Source organism: Macrotis lagotis, chromosome 1, assembly GCF_037893015.1.
Source record: "Macrotis lagotis isolate mMagLag1 chromosome 1, bilby.v1.9.chrom.fasta, whole genome shotgun sequence".
In the NCBI taxonomy this organism is placed as follows: Eukaryota; Metazoa; Chordata; class Mammalia; order Peramelemorphia; family Peramelidae; genus Macrotis; species Macrotis lagotis.
The window spans coordinates 390102211-390111428 of record NC_133658.1 but is presented as its reverse complement, the minus strand read 5'-3'; the positions used below and the strand labels follow the sequence as shown (position 1 = coordinate 390111428).

General features: G+C 35.4%; 1 pseudogene; it reads left to right on the top strand.

Annotated features, from left to right (window-relative positions):
• Positions 1-866: 866 nt before the first annotated feature.
• LOC141518261 (large ribosomal subunit protein uL11-like) lies at positions 867-2903 on the top strand (annotated as a pseudogene).
• Positions 2904-9218: the final 6315 nt, after the last annotated feature.

The window sequence follows — 9218 nt, the reverse complement described above, 5'->3', positions numbered from 1 at the left end:
GGATGTTTTTCTAAATTATTTTCAATTAGACATTAGAAACACAGATCACATTATTTTAGGATCATTTGCAAAGTTTTGTTCAGTTTTACCCCTTTGAAAGGTTTGAATTTCCCAAATTTTCTATTACTTAAGTTCATCAAAGCAAATCTCCACTATTGTACTCTGTGTGGTGTGGTGTGTTGTGTTTGTGTGTGTGTGTGTGTGTGTTTGTGTATGTCTAAGAGATAGAGTTTGAACCACACCTGGTGTTGGGTATGTCCTGGTTTGTTCTCCCAGTCAATCTGAGAATTAGGGGAAGTACTAGGAAATACTAGTCAGTCTAGGCTAGTATTGTGTAAAGACAATAGACCTTTTTTATTGAGCATTTTAACATAACTGACAAGGCCAAGCTTAATATGAGACATCCAAAGGCATGAGTGTAGAGGCAAATGAAAAGAACCATGGACCTAGAACTCAGTCAATAGAACAGGGGTCCTTAATCTGAAGGCTACGGACCTCCAAGAGTTTTGTAGCTAGATTTCAGGGGGGGGGCATCTTTATTTTTACTCATCTGAAACTGAAATTTAGCATTCATTTAAAAACATTATTCTGAGTAAGGATCCATTGGCTTCACTGTTGCCAAAGGGTCTATCACACAAAAAGAGTGAAGAACCTCCACATTAGAGGGTTAGAGATGAATGATAGTACATCAGAAAGGCTGCCTTGTACTTGTTATATCCATATTGCACAGTTTTATTGCCAGTTGGTATGTGAGATATTGCTGATATAGATGAGGTCATAGGTTTTCTGGAAAACAGATGAGTTCCTAGTCAAGAAACTCCTTAGTATGCCATTTCTTATGACATATTTTGGCATATTAGGGATTATCCAGTAAAATAGGAAAAATAAGTGAAGTCTCTCTGTGCAGTCCTTGTGAGAAGTCCAGTGTTAAATCTGATTCTCAGTTAAATCTGAAGTAGTTTCAGGTTTCTTTTTGACCTTTCCTCCTTTTATTATTCCACTTCTTTGTAACAGACCACACCAAGAATGCAGCAGAAACCCCTTTTAAAAGTATAGGAGCAAATAAACAAAGTTTAAATAGGGTAGTAAACCCTCAAGGGTAGAGATGCCAGGTTAGTCAGACAGCAATGAGGCCAGGGAAAGAAACTAGAGAGTGTCTTTTGGCTCCAGCTCATGGTGGTGAAGGTGCAACTTCTTTCGGTCGTCCCGAATCCGGGTTCATCTGACACCGGCAGCCACCCCGCAACATGGAGACCGAGCCTCCACCTTCTTTGCCACCATGCCTCCCAAGTTTGATCCTAATGAAATCAAAGTTGTGTTTTTAAGGTGCACTAGTGGTGAAGTTGGTGCCACATCAGCTCTGGCACCCAAAATTGGTCCCTTGGGTTTGTCTCCAAAAAAGGTTAGTGATGACATTGCAAAGGCAATTGGTGACTGGAAAGGGTTTAGGATTTACAGTGAAACTTACCATTCAGAACAGATAGGCCCAGACTGAGGTGGTGCCTTCTGCCTCAGCCTTGATCATCAAAGCTCTAAAGGAACCTCCTCAAGACAAGAAGAAGCAGAAAAATATTAAACACAGTGGAAACATCACTTTTGATGAGATTGTCAACATTGCTAGACAGATGAGGCACTGATCCTTGGCAAGAGAACTCTCCGGAACTATTAAAGAGATCCTTGAACAGCCCAGTCTGTCGGCTGCAACGTTGATGGCAGACATCCTCATGATGTCATTGATGACATCAATAGTGAAGCAGTGGAATGCTCAGCAAGTTAAAAGCTGGAAAGGAGACTATTTGCAATAAATTAACATTTGACAACAGAAAAAAAAGAAACTAGAGAGTGAATAATTTCACCTTCACCAGCTGCAAACAGGTCTGCCCAGGTAAACAGCAAATCATTTACAGGCAGATCATTCCTTAAATGGATCAATAAGCCAGACAAACCTCCAACTGTTCTCAATGATATTCAGTTTGGGAGAGCACCACATTACTTGACATCAGCCCTCTGCTGAGACCCATGTGCCCTGGGTCTCTCTCATCTCTGCCTCTGTTTTCAATCAGCTTTCATCTCTCCTGATCCTACTTTCCAACTGAGAAAATCTAGACTTCCTATTAGTTCTGACTTGCTACTCAACATACAAGGCTACACAAGCTTAGGATAAGGAAATTTCTAGAAGAATATGGGAGCATAGGCATGTCCAGAGAAGAGGTAAGTTGTCACAAATGAACCCTATTGATATCAGAGATGGGCTAGGTTGTGTAGTGGAAGACTAGGGTCAGAAAAATCTGAACTCAAATCCAGTCTGATACTAACTGTGTTATTCTGGGCAAGTCACCTAATCTCTATTTGCCTCAATTTCCTCATCTTTCAAATTATTATTCAAAGACCTGAGGAGTTTGGGTTTATTTGTTTGATTGTTTAAAGAACATTGCAGTGGTCAAGAAATAACACAATATATTTGGAGCTTCAAACTAATAGCCATGAAACCTGATTTTGAATACCAGTTGTACCACTTGTTACTTACCTGAGGTCTGAAATTGCCACATAATTTCTTTGAGTCCCACTTGCTCATTTATAAAATGAGGGACTTGGAATATATGACCCCCTATGTCTCTTTAGCTCTAAATTGATAAATTTGGGAGATGGACAAGCAGCAGATGATTGCTGCTTTGCAACTTTGTAGTTGTTTTTTAGTTTGGTGGCTATCATTGTTCAGTCTCTGTGTCTCTCAAGTGCATTTGTCATCATTAATAAGCATTTTATTGATATAATATACCACCAGGCCCTTTGCTGAGTATTTTACAATTACAAAATTTACAATTACACTTATCTCCTCTGATCCTTAAACTGTGAGAGATAGGTGCTTTTTAAAGTCCCCATTGTACAGATGAGGAATCTAAGGCAGGGAGAGAGATTAAATGACTTGTCTAAGGTAAACTAGTTAGTATTTATGGTTGATTTAAACTCAGGTTTCCCTGACTCCAGGCTACCATTCTATCCACTATGACACCTAGCTTTCTCTTAGAACAAAAAAATCTCAGAATCAGATAACCCATAGTTTTTGCCAATTACTTTCAAAGTGCTTTGCCATTCTGTCTAATTGAAATTGCATCTAATACTCCTTTTACAGGTTATTAAGTTTGTGCTGCAAAGAACCAAGTGAATATAGCATCCTAAAGATCTACAGTGATACTTCCTCACAATGTACCTCTGACCTATCACTCCAATTGTGGGGATGAATTTGTACTAAACCATACAATTCATCTCTATGAATATACCTTTTTATTCATCATTCCAATGAACACACCTTTGTGAGATAGCTTAGTCCGATTTGTAATTACATTTTACAGGTGGAAGTTAGAGTGATCAGTTATAGTAGATATACTAGTACTAGTTGGTAAAGCAATAGAGTTCATCAAAATATTGAAGGAAAAGAAAGTTTTCTCTTGACCTAATTGCAATACTAGTCCCTAGTTTGAGTCCTTCTTGTCATTAGTAAATGCTTTTAGGGCCCTTCTAGAAACTTGATCCATTGAGTGCAAAGGGATCTCCCTATTATATAGTACCCTACTGTGCTAAAGCATTAAGTTACTAATTGTTACCTTCCCAGGTAACATAATATTCTATCCCTTAAGGAGTAACTCTAATGGTGGTAAATTCAGACATTGTGACAAATGAGAGAGGGAAAGGGAGAGGGGAGAGGTATTGAGAGGGAGAGGGCAGAGAGGAAGGCAGAGGGAGAAGGAGGAAGAGAGAGAGGAAGACAGGGGAAGGGGGTGGGGAGAGAGGGGAAGGAGGAGGGAGAGAGAGAGAATTTTGGAGGCTTTTCTTTATCCCCAGGTAAAGGATTGTTTATCTTGTCAGCTCACAAACTAATCCAGCTCCAACTTCTTAAAAGCAGATTAAGAATTGACCAATCAGTTATCGTCTGTGACAACTGAAATGCTACTGAAAAATCATACATGTTTGTGTGGATATCTGTTGCTCATAAAATAAAAATTTAAAGGATGGGAATTTATTCTAGAATCCCAGGATCTTAGGAAGCTATACAGTGCAACTTCAAGTTAAACAGAGGCATCAGACTCCTTTCCAGTGATCCACTGACCTATCTAAATGTGGTTGGAACAAATTTAAAATAAATAAAGCTGTAATATAATATTTCCGTTGTCCAGTTGTGTTCAACTCTTTGTGACCACATTTGGAGTTTTCTTGGCAAAGATACTGGAGTTATTTGCCATTTCCTTTTCCAGCTCATTTTAAGATGAAAAAACTGAAGCAAACAGGATTAAGTGACTTGTCCAGGATCACAAAGGTAGTATGTATCTGGCACTCCATTCACTTTACCACTTAGTTCCCCAACAATATAATATAGATAGTTAATATACAGTTTTCTAAGTCAATCAGCTATCTGCAGAGATGTTTCTATTTGAGTTTGACACCACTGCTTTACAACTGTCACCAACAAGCTGTTAATCAACTTCCCCATTTGAAGCCATCCATAGATGTAGAACCCAACACCTGCCAAGACAATCTGTCACATTTTTGATTAGTTCTAATAGTTAGCAAGTTTTTTCTTACATGGTATCCAAACTTTCTGCAATGTCTATTGTCACTAGTTCATATGTGACACCTAGCTGAATAACTCTGATTCTTCATTTTTGTAACTCAGAAAATGAAGATAGCTGTCATGGATCACCCCACCCCACTTCCATGAGTATTTCTTCTCCAAATTTTTTCCTTTGATAGGTTAAGTATCCCTAGAGGGAATGAATGTTCAGCAGGGGTGACCTGGAGCAAGCTCATAACAGCTTGTAAAAGTCCATTGCTAAATTTTCAGTATGAGTATTTATACTCTAGCTTGAAAATTAGCAATCACTTCAAATCAGAGCTTGATGTATTATTTTGTTTATTATTTAGACTTTAAAAAGTGAAGGAGAAAATACTAATAATGCAAATTAAACTTAAAAATATGTCCTGCCCAAATATTTTTTTTCCTGAAAGTTGCTTGTTAAACATATATAACATGCCACTGGTGCTATATTCTCCTGGTCCAAGTCCTGTCCACCCTCAACTTTATCCTAAATAATTAGCCTCTACTTTGGATTGGAATAAGAAAGGGAAAGGGCATGCATCACACATTTTAAACTTCTTCTAGTTATTTATATATATATATATATGTATATGCATACATATATATATATATATATATATATATAAAACATCTGAGAAAATGTTTTTCAAGCCATCTATTCCCATATTTCTCCTCTCCGTTCACTCTTTAAAACATAGGCCTTCAGAATCCACAAGTGTTCGGAGACTATTTCTGTAAGGACACCATATGGTTCCAGATGAAAAGAGTAAGATCACTATTTCCATGTTAGGCCACAGTATTGAATTAAACTTGTGTTTCCCCAAACAAGTCAACTCAACAAGTATTTATTAACCTCCTGTTATGTTCCAGGTACTATGATAAGCACTGAGGATTCAAAGGCAAAACAAATAAAAAAAAAAAAAACCTGAACTCAAGGAGTTCACAGTCCAATGGAAGTGACAACACGTAATCAAGCATGTACAAACAAGATATAAACAGGATAAATTGGAGATAATCAGTGAAGGGAAAGCACTAGTATAAAAGACTGATAAAGAATTTTTGAAGATAGTAGTACTGCCAGAAAAGTTGGTATCAATGATTAAGATTGATAACTCTTATGAAAGTGAAAGAATGCACTACTAGCCCTGAAATTAAAACAGATCAAGATTTATTTCACAAGCCTGCAAAATTCACAGATTAAAATCTTTTTACTGAAGAGATAGCAAGCTGCTTGTAAGCAACTTGAGGACGGGGTGAATAACAAAGTTTTAGATAAGATACCTGGGGAAAAGAGGGAAAGGAAAAGAGCTTAGAGAGAGAAAGGGCCAGTCCTGCAAAGTAAGGGAAAGAAAGAAGAAGAGATTGTTCCTCTTAAATGCACTTCCTCAGTGTTGGACAAGGGTGACACTTGGGAGTGGTTTAGCACCTGATTCCCCATACTCATGCAACAGAGATATTCTCCAAGGAGTGACCAAGTCAGTACTCATTGCACATGGGTGATGGTCTAAGCACTCAAAGGGCGTGACCTTCATGATTGTTGTGCCTGAGTAACCTAGCATGTAGCTTGACCCACCAGTGAAGGCATAGCCAAGGTCAAAATGAAAGCCAATAGGAAGTATTTTAACAGTCCAGAGCTTACAAGGATCAGTAAAGTAACAGGATTTTAACAATTCAAAAAGATTATAAAATTTGTTTCTAATTATAATATTTCCTATGCCCAAGGACAGCTGTGCAGGGGATGGAGCACTGGCCCTAGAGTCAGGAGGACCTGAGTTCAAGTCCAGCCTCAGACAGAATAATTGCCTGTGTGATTTTGGGCAAGTCACTCAACCCCATTGCCTTAAATAAAATAAAATAAAATAAAATAAATAGTTCCTATGCTCATAATTCCCTGCATCAGTAGGACTTTTGCTAAAACTTGAAGGAAGCAAGGAATAAGAAATAAGAAGGTAGAGATTTACAGGCATGGGAAATAGCTAGTGAAAATACCCTAAGTTAGAAGATGGTCTGTCATGGGTGAGGAACAGCAAGGAGGACAGTATCATGCAATTATACAAGATGTTAAATTAAAACGTTAAATTGTCCACTTCTGGAAGGGAAATAAGAAAAATAAATTCCACATAATATACTTAGAAAATTACTGCAATCAAATAATTGCCTATCATTATTAAGTAAGCACAACCAACAAAATATACCACAAAAATAAAAATATAAGTGAAAAAGAAGCTAATATCTGAGTTATTGTAATAACTAATCTTGATCCTAGAGAAAAGATAACATAATATATTTCTCTTGATGGAAAAGTTAGGGATTAGAAGGACAAAATGTTGCACATGTTGTTATACTTTGATATTTGCTTTTGTGTAACTTGTACATTACACTATGAACATATACACAATACCTATATAAATAAAACTATAAAATAATTTTAACATAAATGAAGAGAGTTAGTGGACATCCATGGTTAGATTGTGCAAAAATGTGAATATTGGTAATTTAATCTATACAATTACTATAATATCAAAATATCAAATAGAATTCTTCATAAAAATTAACACAATAAGAAAATTAGTCTGGAAGAAGAAAAGTTCAAAAATATCAGGGAAAATATGAAGCAAAAAAATGAAGGCAGAATGTACATATCTGAATTGTAACAAAAACAATAATTACCAAAATTATTGGTCTATAAGCTTTTGTAAAAATAGAAAACTACATCAATGGAACAGATTGGATGATTCTAAAATATAAGCAAATCCCTACAGAAAATTCATATTCATTAAATCCAGTCTTATAAATTATCAAGAGTATTCAATAAAATTACAGAATATTAAACAGATAAAAAGGAACTTAGACCCATATTTCACCAATACTACAAAAAATTCCAAATGGGCCAATAGCATATTTTTTAAAATGAAAAAACTAGAGGATAACATATTATCTCATAAAATTGTGAATAAATAAAAAATGCTTCTATTTTTATCACATAGATGGAAGTATATAATGTGAAATAAATGAATTAGAGTATCTTAAAATAAAGTGCAATAAAAAAATATAACCCCCTTCAAAAAACCCAATGCATACAAAAAAGAAAAAAAAACAAAAGGAAAAAATCAGTGACCACTGTTATAAACATTACATAAAAAGTCCACATTTATCAAACACAAACTTATAAAAGTATGTTCCATCCTATAATAGATAAGCAGTCAAAGAATTTGAAGGTACTTCTGGAAAGAAGAAACACACATTATGAATTCCCATATGAAAATATTTGTTTTTTTATCTGAGATACCACCTTAAATTCATCCACTTAATGGATAAATTAAAAATAATAAAATCCAGTGCTGGAATAGCTGTGAAAAGATAGGCATAGTATGCTATTTCAAATGAAACAATGAAATAGTGAATAAAATCTTTTAAGGAAGCAATATGATATTAGACTTCAAAAACTACAAAGCCATTTATAACCTTAAATTCAGTGATTCTACTGATGGTAATTGGTTTTAGAAATGAAAGGAGTCTGAAAAGCACTTTAATACAACTGATACTTGAAAAGGAATCTCAATTATAACACATCTAACAAATGGCCATTCAGTATGCTGAAAAATTTACAATAAGGGGAAAATCCATTACATTATGAGACAATTCATTTCACCAATTTCAGCCCTATAGCTCTTCAAATGGGGAAGGTAGATGTTACAATGGATAGAGCACTGAGTCTGGAAGGCCTTGGTTCAAATACAACCTTGGACATTTACTAGCTTTATGACCCTAAGCAAGTCACTTAACCTCTGTTTACCTCAGTTTCCCCATCTGTAAAATTGAATAATAAAAGGATCTGCCTCACAGCATTGTTCTATGAGATATTTATAAAGGACTTAGCTTAGGGCCTGGCACCTATTAGCTCCTTGATAAAAAGCTTATTTCATTATCTTCCTTTCTCCAACCTCCAATGGATAAGAAGTTTTTCCTAATATCAAATCTAAAATTATTTCTTTGCAATTTCCATTTACTACTGGTTCTACACTGAAGGGTCAAATAGAATAAATCAAACCTCTCTTCAAATACTTGAGAAACCTTCAAATACTTAAAAGAATTATTGTGACTTCCTCCTTCCCCCTCAATATAAAACACCTACTTTTCCTTCAGAGTTCTCATATAATATAAATTTAAAGTCCTTCACTATTCTCTGGACCCCTCTCCAGGTTAACAGTGTCTTTAGGACTGAATTATAAAGATTTTGCTAACAGAAAAAAAAGATCTATTTATATGCATGATTTTTGTAGTAACGCTATTGATAAAAATATAATACTGAACAACTTTTGTGTCCAAAAATTGGGCTCACTAGCAAATTGTATGATACTAACATAGTAGAACATTATTATTGTGTAAGAAAGTACAGTTATAAAGAATTTAAAGAAGTTTGGGAAGGCAATTGAAGTGTGATGAAATGAGAAACACAAGCAAAAGAATAACACCTACACTGATTAACACAACATTAATTAAAAAGGCAGCAAGAAAATCAAGATAAATACAGAAAAGCTTCAGAAGGGGAAACAGAAACAAGCAAAATTATGTTGCTACCTAATTGAAATTAATAAGCACTTATAAGTGAAAGCTGCAAATA